Source organism: Aquarana catesbeiana, linkage group LG04, assembly GCF_042186555.1.
Source record: "Aquarana catesbeiana isolate 2022-GZ linkage group LG04, ASM4218655v1, whole genome shotgun sequence".
Classification (NCBI taxonomy): Eukaryota; Metazoa; Chordata; class Amphibia; order Anura; family Ranidae; genus Aquarana; species Aquarana catesbeiana.
Genome location: NC_133327.1, coordinates 234969228 through 234983034, shown reverse-complemented (window position 1 = coordinate 234983034; position 13807 = coordinate 234969228). Strand labels below are relative to the sequence as shown.

At 41.1% G+C, this 13807-nt stretch overlaps 1 protein-coding gene across 5 annotated transcripts in view; it reads left to right on the top strand.

Moving 5' to 3' along the window:
- GNB4 (G protein subunit beta 4) overlaps positions 1 to 13807 on the top strand; it is a 169469-nt gene that overhangs the window by 69701 nt on the left and 85961 nt on the right. The window lies entirely within an intron of this gene.

Below are 13807 nucleotides of genomic sequence, written 5' to 3'. Positions count from 1 at the left end.
TGTCAAAAGTGTCCGATGTGTCCGCCATAATGTCGCAGTTCCGATAAAAATCGCGGATCGCCACCATTACTAGTAAAAAAAAAAAAAAAAAAAAAAAAAAATTGTAAAAATGCCATGAATCTATCCCCTATTATGTAGACGCTACAACTTTTGCGCAAACCAATCAATATACGCTTATTGCGATATTATTTTTTTTTTTTTTACCAAAAATATGTAGAAGAATACATATCAGCCTAAACTGAGGAAAAAATTATTTTTTTTTATATAAAAATGTGAGATATTTATTATAGCAAAAAGTAAAAGATATTGGGGGTTATTTACGAAAGGCAAATCCACTTTGCAATGCAAGTGCACTTGGAAGTGCAGTCGCTGTAAATCTGAGGGGTAGATCTGAAATGAGGGGAATCTCTGCTGATTTTATCATCCAATCATATGCAAGCTAAAATGCTGTTTTTTATTATCCTTGCATGTCCCCCACAGATTTACAGTGACTGCACTTCTAAGTGCACTTGCAGTGCAAAGTGGATTTGCCTTTTGTAAATAACCCCCATTGTGTTTTTTTTTTTTTCAAAATTGTCGCTGTTCTTTTGTTTTATAGTGCAAAATATTAAAACTGCAGAGGCGATCAAATACCACCAAAAGAAAGCTTGATTTGTGGGAAGAAAAGAACGTCAATGTTGTTTGGGTACAGAGCTGCACAACCGCGCAATTGTCAGTTAAAGCGACGCAGTGCCGAATCGCAAAAAATGGCCTGGTCATTGAGCAACCAAATCTTCGGGGCTGGTTAAAGTGGTTAAAAATGGCGTAGGGTCCCCCCAAAATCTATACCAGACCCTTATCCGAGCATGCAGCCCGGCAGGTCAGGAGGGGGGGGGACGAGCGAGCACCCCCCCCTTAACTATACCAGGCCGCATGCCCTCAACATGGGGGGGTGATTTGGGGAGGGGGGGGTTCTGCGCCCCCCCAGAGCACCTTGCCCCCATGTTGATGAGGACAATGGCCTCTTCCTGACAACCCTGGCCGGTGGTTGTCGGGGTCTGCAGGCGGGGGCCATATGATCTGCTAACATCCACTATCCCATAGAGATACATATTTTTTCATAGTTTTTCATCTGTCAATGGATGGATGAAAAACAGACTTCCGGAACAGCCGTGTGAAAGGGGCCTTACTGTTGTAAGGGTCCTGCGTTTCACCCTAACCATGGGCCTTTTCCACGTGTAGGTTGTTTATTCTCACTGTGCTTTTGAAAGCTTGGTAGGGTAGGGTGTGATATGGGTAGTCTGATACTCTCTATTATGATATAGCTAGGTGTAAATAATGTTTTGATATGTGGAAAATAAAAAGATGTCTAAATGATCAATCAAATTTGGAAGATGAAGGCATGGTAATTTTCAAAGTTTTTTTTTTTTTTATCACATATGATGTTCATCCCTTGTGATAGTAGGACAGTTGATGAAATAAAAAAAAATAAAGAGATAGGGTGCACTTGCTCCAGAGCTTAGTAAATGAGGTAAAGCTTCACTTTACAAAGCATACTCAATCACATGCAAGGAAAATAAAAAGAAACAGCATTTTTGCTTGCACATAAGAAATCAGCAGAGCTTCCCCTCAGATCTAGAGCAACTGCACTTGCGATGCAAAGTATATTTGCCTTTAGTAAATCAACCTCAATGTATCAAACAAAAATGTAAATAATAAGAAAAAATATTTAAAGCGCTCCTGTCCCCATATGCTCACATGCAAACACATACGTAGATCCTGCACGCATACGTAAACAGTGATTGCAACACATGTGAGGTATTGCTTCTAACATCAGATTGAAAGCCATCATTCTTGCACCAGACCTCCTGTTTAACTCTAAACTGTAACCTGTAAAGGCTTTTAAATCGCCGCTTATGGAGATTTTTAGGTGCTGTAGTTTGTCGCCATTTCACGGGTGTACACAGTTTTAAAGTGCGACATGTTGGGTATTTCATCTACTTTACTGTGTATAACATCCTCTTTTATATTTTTTCCAAAATGTATAATTTTATTGTATTTGTGTGCACTATAATTCATTAAAGTGTATTTTTTCCTGAAAATTTGATTTTGAATGGACTGCTGCGCAAATAGTGTAACATAAAAAAAAAAACTTCTCCAGGGTCTTTGCTTTCAGAAAATATATCCTGTGGGTTTTAAGTAATTATGTAGTAACAAAATACAGATTTTTACATGTTCTGTATGTGAGAAGTGTCAGAATTGGCTTGGGCAGCAAGTGGTTAAAATACAACTTGCTAACAGAAGTACATTTTTAAATCATCCCCATTATATGGTTTATGGTGTAATATATGCACATTTATTTATTTTTTTTCAAATATAATTTTTATTGAAACCCTGAAAGGGCAAAACCAAGTCATTACATCAATGAAAACTTCAATCACAGAATTTACAACATATCTAACATATAAATAACTGAGGTGCAGAATTCTCAGGTAGATATTGGTAAAGGATATACAGTTGTGCTCATAAGTTTACATACCCTGGCAGAATTTATGTTTTTCTTGGCCATTTTTCAGAGAATATGAATGATAACACAAAAACCTTTTTCACTCATGGTTAGTTTTTGGCTGAAGCCATTTATTATCAATCAACTGTGTTTACTCTTTTTTAAATCATAATGACAACAGAAACTACCCAAATGACCCTGATCAAAAGTTTACATACCCCAGTTCTTAATATTGTGTATTGCCCCCTTTAACATCAATGACAGCTTGAAGTCTTTTGTGGTATTTGTGGATGAGGCTCTATCTTCTCAGATGGTAAAGCTGCCCATTCTTCTTGGCAAAAAGCCTCCAGTTCCTGTAAATTCTTGGGCTGTCTTGCATGAACTGCATGTTTGAGATCTCCCCAGAGTGGCTCAATGATATTGAGGTCAGGACACTGAGATGGCCACTCCAGAACCTTCACTTTATTCTGCTGTAGCCAATGACAGGTTGACTTGGCCTTGTGTTTTGGATCATTGTCATGTTGGAATGTCCAAGTACATCCCATGCACAGCTTCCTGGCTGATGAATGCAAATGTTCCTCCAGTATTTTTTGATAGAATACTGCATTCATCTTGTCATAAATTTTGACCAAATTTCCTGTGCCTTTTGTAGCTCACACATCCCCAAAACATCAGTAATCCACCTCCGTGTTTCACAGTAGGAATGGTGTACCTTTCATCATAGGCCTTGTTGACTGCTCTCCAGATGAAGCGTTTATGGTTGTGGCCAAAAAGCTCAATTTTGGACTCATCACTCCAAATGGCTTTGTGCCAGAAGGTTTCAGGCTTGTCTCTGTGCTCTTTGGTGCATTGTAGGTGGGATACTTTGTGGCATTCGCGTAGTAATGGCTTTCTTCTGGTGACTCGACCATGCAGCCCATCTTTCTTCAAGTGCCTCCTTATTATGCATCTTGAAACTGCCACACCACATGTTTTCAGAGTCCTGTATTTCACCTGAAGTTATTTGTGGGTTTTTCTTTGCATACCGAACAATTTGTGGCTGATATTTTAGTTGGTCTACCTGACCTTGGTTTGGTTTCAACAGAACCCATCATTTTCCACTTTTTGATTAGTTTGAACACTGCTAATTGTCATTCTAAATTCCTTGGAAATCTTTTTATATCCCTTTCCTGTTTTATACAGTTCAACTACCTTTTGCCATAGATGCTTTGACAATTCTGTTGCTTTCCCCATGACTCAGAATCCAAAAATGTCAGTGCAGCACTAGATGAAAGATACAAGAGTCTGTCAGGAGTCCAGAAACTCATTGACCTTTTATACACACACACACTAATTCAAGCAAACAGATCACAGGTGAGGATGGTTACCTTTAATAGCCATTCAAACCCCTTTGTGTCAACTTGTGTGCATGTTATCAGGCCAAAATCACCAGGGTATCTAAACTTTTTTGATCAGGGTCATTTGGGTAGTTTCTGTTGTCATTATGATTTAAAATGAGTAAACACAGTTGATTGATAATAAATGGCTTCAGCCAAACGCTAATCATGAGTGAAAGAAATGTTTTGTGTTATCATTCATATTCTCTGAAAAATGGCCAAGAAATCATAAATTCTGCCAGGGTATGTAAACTTATGGGCACAGCTGTATCAGACAGTTTTCTGCATTTGTGCTGTTCATCATAACAAAAGAAGTGGAACTATTGAGAGAGGAATTGGGTTGTCCAATCCCATTTTCCAAAAAAAATAGTAGAGAAAGTAGATCAGGAAGAAGGGGGAAGGAAAAGATAAAAAAAATAATAGTGAAAAAGAGGCGGGGGGGGGGGGGGGTACGGGAGGGGAATAAGTATGAGATGGCGATGGTAAAAAACAAACCGGTTCCAAAGCACCCAGGTTTTAGAATATGTCTCACGTTTGTCGTGCTGGGAGTATCAAGTCCTCCATCTTATTTATATCTTCTACTTTGCGAGGCCAACTCACAATGGTCAGCGGGCGGTTTCCAATGAAGAGGAATACAGGATTTTGCGTTTTTAAAAGGTGACGCACAATGGATTTTTTGCTTATTATAGCAGGGATATTTGAAACATGTAGCAAGAAGAAGGCTGGATCATCAGGTATCTTATACTCTGTAAATTTTTGAGTAATTGTGCTGATTTCCACACAAAATTGTGTCAACTTAGGGCAGGACCAGAATATGTGGAGCATCGTTCCTTTGCTCTCCTGGCATCTCCAGCAACGGTTTAGAGGTATAAAAATAGCATTTGTGTGACCTAAGAGGGGTAAGATACCACCTTGTCAACACTTTAAAGTTAGTCTCTTGAATTTTTGTACATATTGACGATTTGAGGGAGAATCTGATAATGTGTTTTGGGGCTGACGTGAAGTTGCGTTTCAGCTCCGTTTCCCATTTTTCTATAAAGGGTAGATGTGGCTGTTCAGAGGGAGAGTTCAGCAAAGTATAGGTTTTAGAAAATTTGGGGTAGAGTTCCCCTGTCAGAGCAGTACTCCTCAAAGGTTGTCAAATGGCAGCTAAAATCCTAAAAATTTGGTAGAGCATGTAAAAAGTGGTGCAATTGGAGGGCATTCCAAAAGGGAAGCTTAAAGGGGCCTGTATTGCTCATCAATATTGCTATTGACGTCCGTTTGTCCGTCACTAGAAATTTGGATGCTTGGTCACAGCCAGAATGGCGTAGGGTCTTGAACTCGGAAGATTGAAGACCAGGAGAAAATTGTGGGTTCCCTAAAATCGGGAATAGAGGGGAATCTTGTGTAGTGAGAGATGCCTGTAGGTAGATTTGAGAGCGGAGCGTGATACCTAGTAGAGGGTGTGATTTTTAACTCCGGTGGCAAATTGTCGTAGCATCGTAGCACCACAATGCACTCTTTAGAGGAATTTCTGTTTGGGCCTGTTCCAATTGTGTCCAGAGTTTAGAGTCACAATGGCAGCGCCAATCAATAATCCTACCCAGGTGAATCGCCTAAGAGTACTTACGGACATCGGAAAGTGCCAGGCCACCATATTGTTTAGGGAGTGATAATTGATGACAAGGGAGGCAAGGTTTTGTGAGAGCCCAAACAAATTGGGTGAAGAGGGACTGAACCTGTTTAAAGTAGTAAGAAGGTATCTGAATTGGCAGGGCTTGGAATAGGTAGAGGTATTTCGGCAGGATGCACATTTTTATTAGATTACATCTGCCAAACCAGGAGTGTAGGCCTTTATGGCAGCTCTCCAGCAGAGTATAGGTTCTAGCCAGCAAAGGGAGGAAGTTGAGGTTATAAGTGCCGGACAGATCGGAGGGGATATACAGTGCCTTGAAAAAGTGTTCATACCCCTTGAAATTTTCCACATTTTGTCATGTTACAAGCAAAAAACCAACACAAAGTGGCGCATAATTGTGAAGTGGAAGGAATGATAAATCATTTTCAATTTTTTTTTTATAAATTCTTATCTGAAAAGGCTTCTTGCAAACTGCAAATGGGACTTCTTATGACTTTCATTCAACAATGGCTTTCTTCTTGCCACTCCTCCATAAAGGCTTCCATATTAGGCCAACCCTGCTTTAAACTTCTCTAGAATTTTATCCCTGACCTGTCTGGTGTGTTTCTTGGCCTTCATGATGCTGTTCGTTCAATAAGGTTTTATAACAGACCTCGGAGGGCTTCACAGAATAGCTGTATTTATACTGAGATTAACTTACACACAGGTGGACTTTTTTTTTTTTTTTTTTTTACTAATTAGGTGACTTCTGAAGGCAGTTGGTTCCACTAGATTTTAGTTAGGGGTATCAGAGTAAGGCCCCTTTCACACATGCGGACAGTATGTCCGTATTTCATCCATCCGTTTTCGGATGAAATACGGACATACATGCATCCCTATGGGATAGCGGGTGTCAGCGGATGTACATCCGCTAACACCCGATGTTGTCCGGCTCCGCTCTCGTCCGATTCTGCGGACGGAAGAAAATCCTATTTTTCTATCCGTCTGCAGAGCGGATCGGAGGAACACGGACAGACGGTCCGTGTTCCTCCGATCCCCCATAGGGGAGAGCGGAGATCTGACAGGGCGGTCCCTGCACAGTGTGCGGGTCCCGCCCTGTCATCTGCCTGCTCAGCTGGGGAAAGCGGAGCGATCCCCGCTGAGCAGCGGATAAACACGGGGCGGATCAACACGGATCCGTCCCGTGTGAAAGGGGCCTAAAGGGGGCTGAATACAAATGCACGCCACACTTTTCAGATATTTATTTGTAAAAAATGTTGAAAACCATTTATTCTCATTTTCCTTCCAATTCACAATTATGTGGCACTTTGTGTTGGTCTATTACATAAAATCCCAATAAAATACATTTACATTTTTGGTTGTAATGTGGAGAATTTCAAGGGGTATGAATACTTTTTCAAGGCACTGTATGTACCTAGGTATTTTAATGGTGAGTCCGTCCATTTAAAGTTAAAATCAATTTTAAAGTTGGTAGAAGGAGAGGAGGTATCGCAACTTCCATTACTTCGGACTCTTTTAAAATGTATCTTCAGGTTCGAACGTGCCCCATAGAGATCAAGTTCTCGAAGAACATTTGGGAGTGATTATTGCAGGGTTTGTCAAGGAGAAAAGTAAATCATCAGCATACGCAGATATTTTGTGTTGGGCGTCCCCAACAGATAGAGTGGAGATCCCTGCCTCGTTCCATTCATAATGGGGAAAGGGTCAGAGAGGATTCCAATGGACTTAACTTGAGCTGTCGAAAAGAAAAACTAGTGCACAAGGCACGGTATGACCCCTCGGGGACTTTTATTGACAGACCAAACGTGATAGAAAAAGTCAATGTTTATTAGACAAAATTGGAAAAAGATAAATACAGAGACATGTAAATATCAAAATAATTTAATGTTCAACACGATTAAAATACATGAAAAGCATGAGACTTAGCTGCTCTGGGTACATAGGGTGGGCTAACATAAGCAAATGCCATATATGACGCCTGAGATATTTCGGACCGAATTGTCCTTCTTCAAAGGCTTTGTGTCACATACAAAGATATGTGATTTTATAGAAAAACTACATATTAGTACAAAAAGTCAATAATGTATGCATAATTATACGTTGCTGTTAAAGTTGCATATGCGACCCCAAAAAATATTTACGTAAAACCAACGTGTGAATTCAAAAAGATGTACCGAATGTACTTACAATTAGAGGTCGACTGATATGGGTTTTTCTCTGGCCGATGCCGGTATTTAGAAATCGGCCGATGGCCGATATGTGATGCCGATTTTTTTTTTTTGGGCCGATATATTAGGCCGATTTTTTTTTTTTTTTTTTTTTTTTTTCCCTTCATCTCATAAAATCTAACAGTTAGACCCCTTTCACACTGGGGCGTTTTTCAGGCGCTTTTGGGCTAAAAATAGCGCCTGTAAAGTGCCTGTAAAATGGCTCCCCTGCAGTCTCAGCGTGAAAGCCCGAGTGCTTTCACACTGAGGCGATGCGCTGGCAGGATGTTAAAAAAAAGTCCTGCAAGCGGCATCTTTGGAGCGGTGTATACCGCTCCTCCACCACTCCTGCCCATTGAAATGAATGCGCACCGCTGCCGAAGCGCCTGCAAAGCGTTTCGGCAGCGGCGCTTCAGGGGCGCATTTAACCCCATCCTCGGCTGCTAGCTGGGTTATAAGAGCCCTGCTAGCAGCCAAATAGCGCCACTAAAATGACGGTAAAGCGCCGCTAAAACTAGCAGCGTTTTACCGTCAACGCATGCCTGCTCCAGTGTGGGAGCAACCTTAAATGATACAGAAAATTTTTTACATTTAAACATTTATTAAACAAAACAAACCTCCAATCAGTTCACTTGTATGTAGAATTTAGATTAAAAAAAATTAAAAAAAACTATATCTTAAATATTAAATACCCAAAAACAGGTAATCAAAACTTTTGGATGAAAAAAATGGGCTAACTTTACTGCTATTTAAATTAATATATAATATTGCGTTTGAAAGACCGCTGCGCAAATACCGTGTGACATAAAATATTGCAACAACCGCTATTTTATTCCCTAGGGTCTCTGCAAAAAAAAATATATAATGTTTGAGGGTTCTAAGTGATTTTCTAGCAGAAAATACAGGATTTTTACTTGTAAGCAACATGTGTCAGAAAAGATTTAGTCTTTAAATGGTTAAACTGAGAGCTTCTACACATGGAGCTCAGTTCATTCAGAAGTGTAAACATTGTATCCTTCAGGTTCTTTTTATCAGATTTGGCAGGCTGCCCAGAGGAGGGGAGAAGTCTCTTCACAGAAGTTTTCAGGCAACTTGTATTGACTTCTATTACAGAAGTCATTTGCAAGTCAGCTGATATCGGCCTTTTTTATCAGCACAATTGGCCGATGCCGATTAAGTAAAAAACACCAAATATCGGTTGACCTCTACTTACAATAGCAGTTGGCCAACGATGAGCACATGTGGAGATCAGAAGGCACATATAGTGAGATGGAACCAGCTCAGGGAGGGGCCAGAAAGATGGAGAGTATGCCACTATATTGCAATGCTGTCGCAAAAACAAGAGGGGGATCTAATGCTGTAAGAGCACCCAGTGCTCTTGCAGCATTAGATCCCCCTCTATTTTTTGGGGTTGCAAGAGGTAGGGTCCTTGCCCTCCTTATGGATAACGGAAACATGCGCCTTTAAGGTGTCCCTAGGGAAGACGGTGTCTGATCCAACAGCATTGAATAGCTTCACCACATAGGGGCCAAGGATCGGGAGGAGAGTTTTAGAGTATTGTAAGGTGAAAATCTATCAGAATGCCAAAACTACCTAATCGTAATGGTGCCACATCCCAAAAGGAACATAAAAACTAGAACTATGGGTGGGACTTTTGCGAAGGCACCAGTACAAAGGTTATAATAAAACATACAAAAGTTTATTGCATATAAGGTTAAAAACAAGATGTCAAGATGAAATTTCATACAAACAACGAATGCAGGTCGAGCAAAGTAGAAGAATCGCCATTCATGAAGGAAGCCCTTGAACCCAAAAGAGTGGGCACCCCTACATGTTTACATGTTTCAACTCAGAGTCTTCATCAGGGGGTTCTTTTTAAACCATGCAATGAACAGATTTCTACAAAATAAACATCAATTGGTAAAGTACAAAAAATAGTTTACAAGTATGTGCATATATAACAAATGATCCATACTGATATAACTCACTATGTGTAGATTGCAGTATAAGTATGTGCAGACACCAGGATATCTCCAGGAGTTCCAACAGCCAGAGAACAATTCAAGGGACAGTAACCTAATGTATAATAAACACTTGGTAATTGTCTAATATCATGCCCTAAAAGGAAAACAAAAAAAGGCAAGGCAAACATGCACCTTACTACTGATGGTGGGTCAGATAGCATAGATATCTTATATGGCACATATATGGACAATTATACATCAAAGATATATGATGTAAAAAACTGCCAAGGACACTTGCTTAATAATAGATGAGTATGATGTATATCCAAGCGTGTAGTTGTAAATACAACCAGAAAGTAGTAGGATGGAAAGTAAAAAAAGGCCACAGAATTCCTTGCAGTCACAGGATCCTTCTCCTTAATGGGCAAAGGTCCATATAGAGGTAGTGGATAAAAGATAAAAGGCACCCTTTAAAAATTTGCAGCAAAAACAGAGGGGCAGGCTGTAAGCCGAGTGTGGTGTGCTGATCAGCCGCCATAGTGTCCCCCACCTCGCACCCCGAGAAATTACGCCACTTCCGGTAGACGGAAACCTCGTATCTGGTACATTTACTGATGTGTGCGTGACCACTGGCCCGGAAGCTGCACAACTTCTCCAAGACCAACGAGTGGTCAAGTCCAACATGCCAAAAATCTGTGGGAGAACCCAACCGGATAGTTGGGTTCTCCCATTGATTTTGGGCATGTTGGACTTGACCACTCGTTGGTCATGGGGGAAGTTGTGCGGCTTTCAGGCCAGTGGTCATGCACGCATCAGTGCGCCTCCCTGGCTTCCAGGCCGCACACTGCGTGCTGGCACAGCTGCATCCGTCTGATGCACGCACTGCGGGTTCCACCGCGACCGGATATGGTGTTTCTGTCTACCAGAAGTGACATAATTTTCTGCGGTGTGAGGTGGGGGACACTATGGCGGCTGATCAGTACACTACGCGCGGCTTACAGCGGGTCCTGCTGTTTTTGCCACAAATTTCTATACAGTCTATGTTGATTGAACAGAGGGTTTCTGGCCTGGTGTATTCGACTGTTATCGGCACATGCTAAAACTCCACCCACTATCTGCTGCTTTATTAGTGGGATTTGATGAGCGTGCAGCACATCTCTGGAACTTTGCAACATGTCTGATATACACAAGATCTGAGTGCCTCATTGGGGTAAGCCAGCTTTGCAGTCTTGTTTTTGATATCCCTTTATATTAGTGTCACTATTTGACGATCTACATTTCCCTATTTGACCTACTAATGTAGGTATTATTCCTGCCACACTTTTTTTGATTTTTAAAGGGTGCCTTTTATCTTTTATCCACTACCTCTACAGTATATAGACCTTTGCCCATTAAGGAGAAGGATCCTGTGACTGCAAGGAATTCTGTGGCCTATTTTACTGCCCCTTTCTGATTGTACTTACAACTACATGCTTGGATATATATCATTCTCATCTGTTATTAACCAATTGCCGACCAGCTGTCGTCATTATACGGTGGCAGGTCGGCTGGTTCCCACGAATCGCCGTACTTGTACGTTGGCTCCTTTTTAAGAGCCATAGTAGGCGCGCGTCCGCCTGCTGCTCAGCGGGGGACCCAATGCGTGTGGCTGGCGGCCGCAATGTCTGCCGGCCACCCACGATCGGCACGAGAGCCAGAACGGGGATCTATGTATGTAAACATACAAATCCCCGTTTTGACAGGGGAGGAGAGACAGATCTGCTGTTCCTAGTAATTAGGAACAGCGATCTGTGTCGTCCTCCAGTCAGTCCCTTCCCCCTACAGTTAGAAACACACATGAGGGAACACATTTAACCCCTTGATCGCCTAGTGTTAACCCCTTCCCTGCCAGTGACATTTACACAGTAATCAGTGCATTTTTATAGTCCCGCTAAAAATCGCAGATCGCCTCCATTGCTAGTAATATAAAAAAAAAAAATGCCATAAATCTCGTATTTTGTAGACGCTATAAATTGTGCGCAAACCAATCAATATACTCTTAATGTGATTTTTTTTTTGTTTGCCAAAAATATTTACAAGAATACATATTGGCCTAAACTGATGAAGAAATTTTGTTTTTTAAAAAAAATTTGGGGGAAATTTATTATAGCAAAATTTAAAAAATATTTTTTTTTTTCAAAATTGTCACGCTTTTTTTGTTTATAGCACAAAAAATAAAAACCGCAGAGGTTATCAAATACCGCCAAAAGGAAGCTCTATTTGTGGGAAAAAATGGATGTCAATTTTGTTTCGGTATAGCGTCGCACGACCTCGCAATTGTCAGTTAAAATGACGCAGTGCTGAATTGCAAAAATTTGCCTGGTCATTAAGGGGGGAAAATCTTCCGGGGCTGAAGTGGTACCTACCAAACATTTATTATACGTTAGGTTACTGTCCCTTGCATTGTTCTCTGGCTGTTGGAACTCCTGGAGATATCCTGGTGTCTGCACATACCTATATTGCATATACTCTACACATAGTGAGTTAAATCTGTATGGATCATTTGTTATATATACACATGCTTGTAAACTATTTTTTGTACTTTATTGATTGATGTTTATTTTGTAGAAATCTGTTTATTGCATTGTTTAAAAAGAACCCCCGATGAAGACTGTGAGTTGAAACACGTAGGGGTGCCCACTCTTTTGGGTTCCAGTGCTTCCTTCATGAATGGAGATTCTTCTACTTTGCTCCACCTGCATTCGTTGTTAGTTTGTATGAAATTTCATCTTGACATTGTTTTTAACCTTGTATGCAATAAACTTTCATATGTTTTATTATAACCTTTCTGGTGCCTTTACAAAAGTCCCACCTATAGTTCTAGCAGAATATAATGCAAAAGGAATGTGTCTCTGCAATCTAACCGTGTCACATACCTTCCCACAGTGCCGCTTGGCGCTTCCGTGACCCGCCTGATCGGTCTTCCCTGGCACAAGCACTGCAGAGGGAGGGGGGCCAGAGATCCCGCGATGACAGCTGGCAGAAGAGGAGAGCAGCGGGGATCAGCTGAGCGTGGCTCGGCGTTTCCGTGACCCGTCTGAGCTCTCCCACCCACTCCGAGCTTTGCAGAGGGGGGGCCCAAGATCCCCCGATGACAGCTGGCAAATGAGGAGAGCAGTGGGGATCAGCTGAGCGCGGCTTGGTGCCTCCGTGAACCGCCTGAGCTCTTCTACCCACTCTGAGCCTTGTAGAGGGAGGGGGGGGCGAAATCCCCCGTTGACAGCTGGGAGAAGGGGAGGACTCCAGCAGCCCACAATCAGCCTATTACAAAGTGCAATCTATCACAACATAAACCATAAACATATGATATTAATCCCCAATGTCCATTGCTCAAAACCAAAACGAGGCTTAAAGCGCACGCCGGGATCGAGAAACTAAGCGGCATGACAGATCCCTTAAACAAAACACTGGAGAGACTCGGTGCCGGTTCTAAGGCACTATAAAATGTAGGGAGCGTTTCTTATATATTTTTTTACTGGCCAAAAATAAATCCTTTATATAAATATACTGCGCAATGATACCAACATGGGGCATGGTGAAATGACGAGCGTCTAGTGGCTAACTAGTTGGAGGAACGCCAGGATAGTGGACTGGTTATCCCTATATAAACCAAAGGCAAAACTTTTTCTAGGCTCTGGTGAGTGCCCATTTTAGAAGGTGGTGGTGGCACAATGAAGCAGTGAAAAGTTGTTATAAAGCACGGATGAAAATTGAAGCATATGAGCACACTGAATACATATGACAAATGGCAATGAGCATTGGGGATTAATATCATATGTTTATGGTTTAAGTTGTGCTAGATTGCACTTTGTAATATTTGGCACTTTATTGTCACATTGCACTTTATAAATTTAAAGAGCAAGGTCGGTATATAAGGTATAAACACCGTATTCGTGGTAATATTGTATTAGCACTTGTTTGGATTAGCGCGGTTACATTATTTGAATACATTCTTTCCTAAATCTATGGTATAGGACATTTTAACTGCAGTAGATCAATTTTGTAAATTTTATAAATATCACATATATTTTTTTTTATATACATATTTTCTTTGTGCCAGTGACACAATTTTACAAGTACTTTGACTCCGCATGTCAGGTGAGCCTGCGTTATTTGCC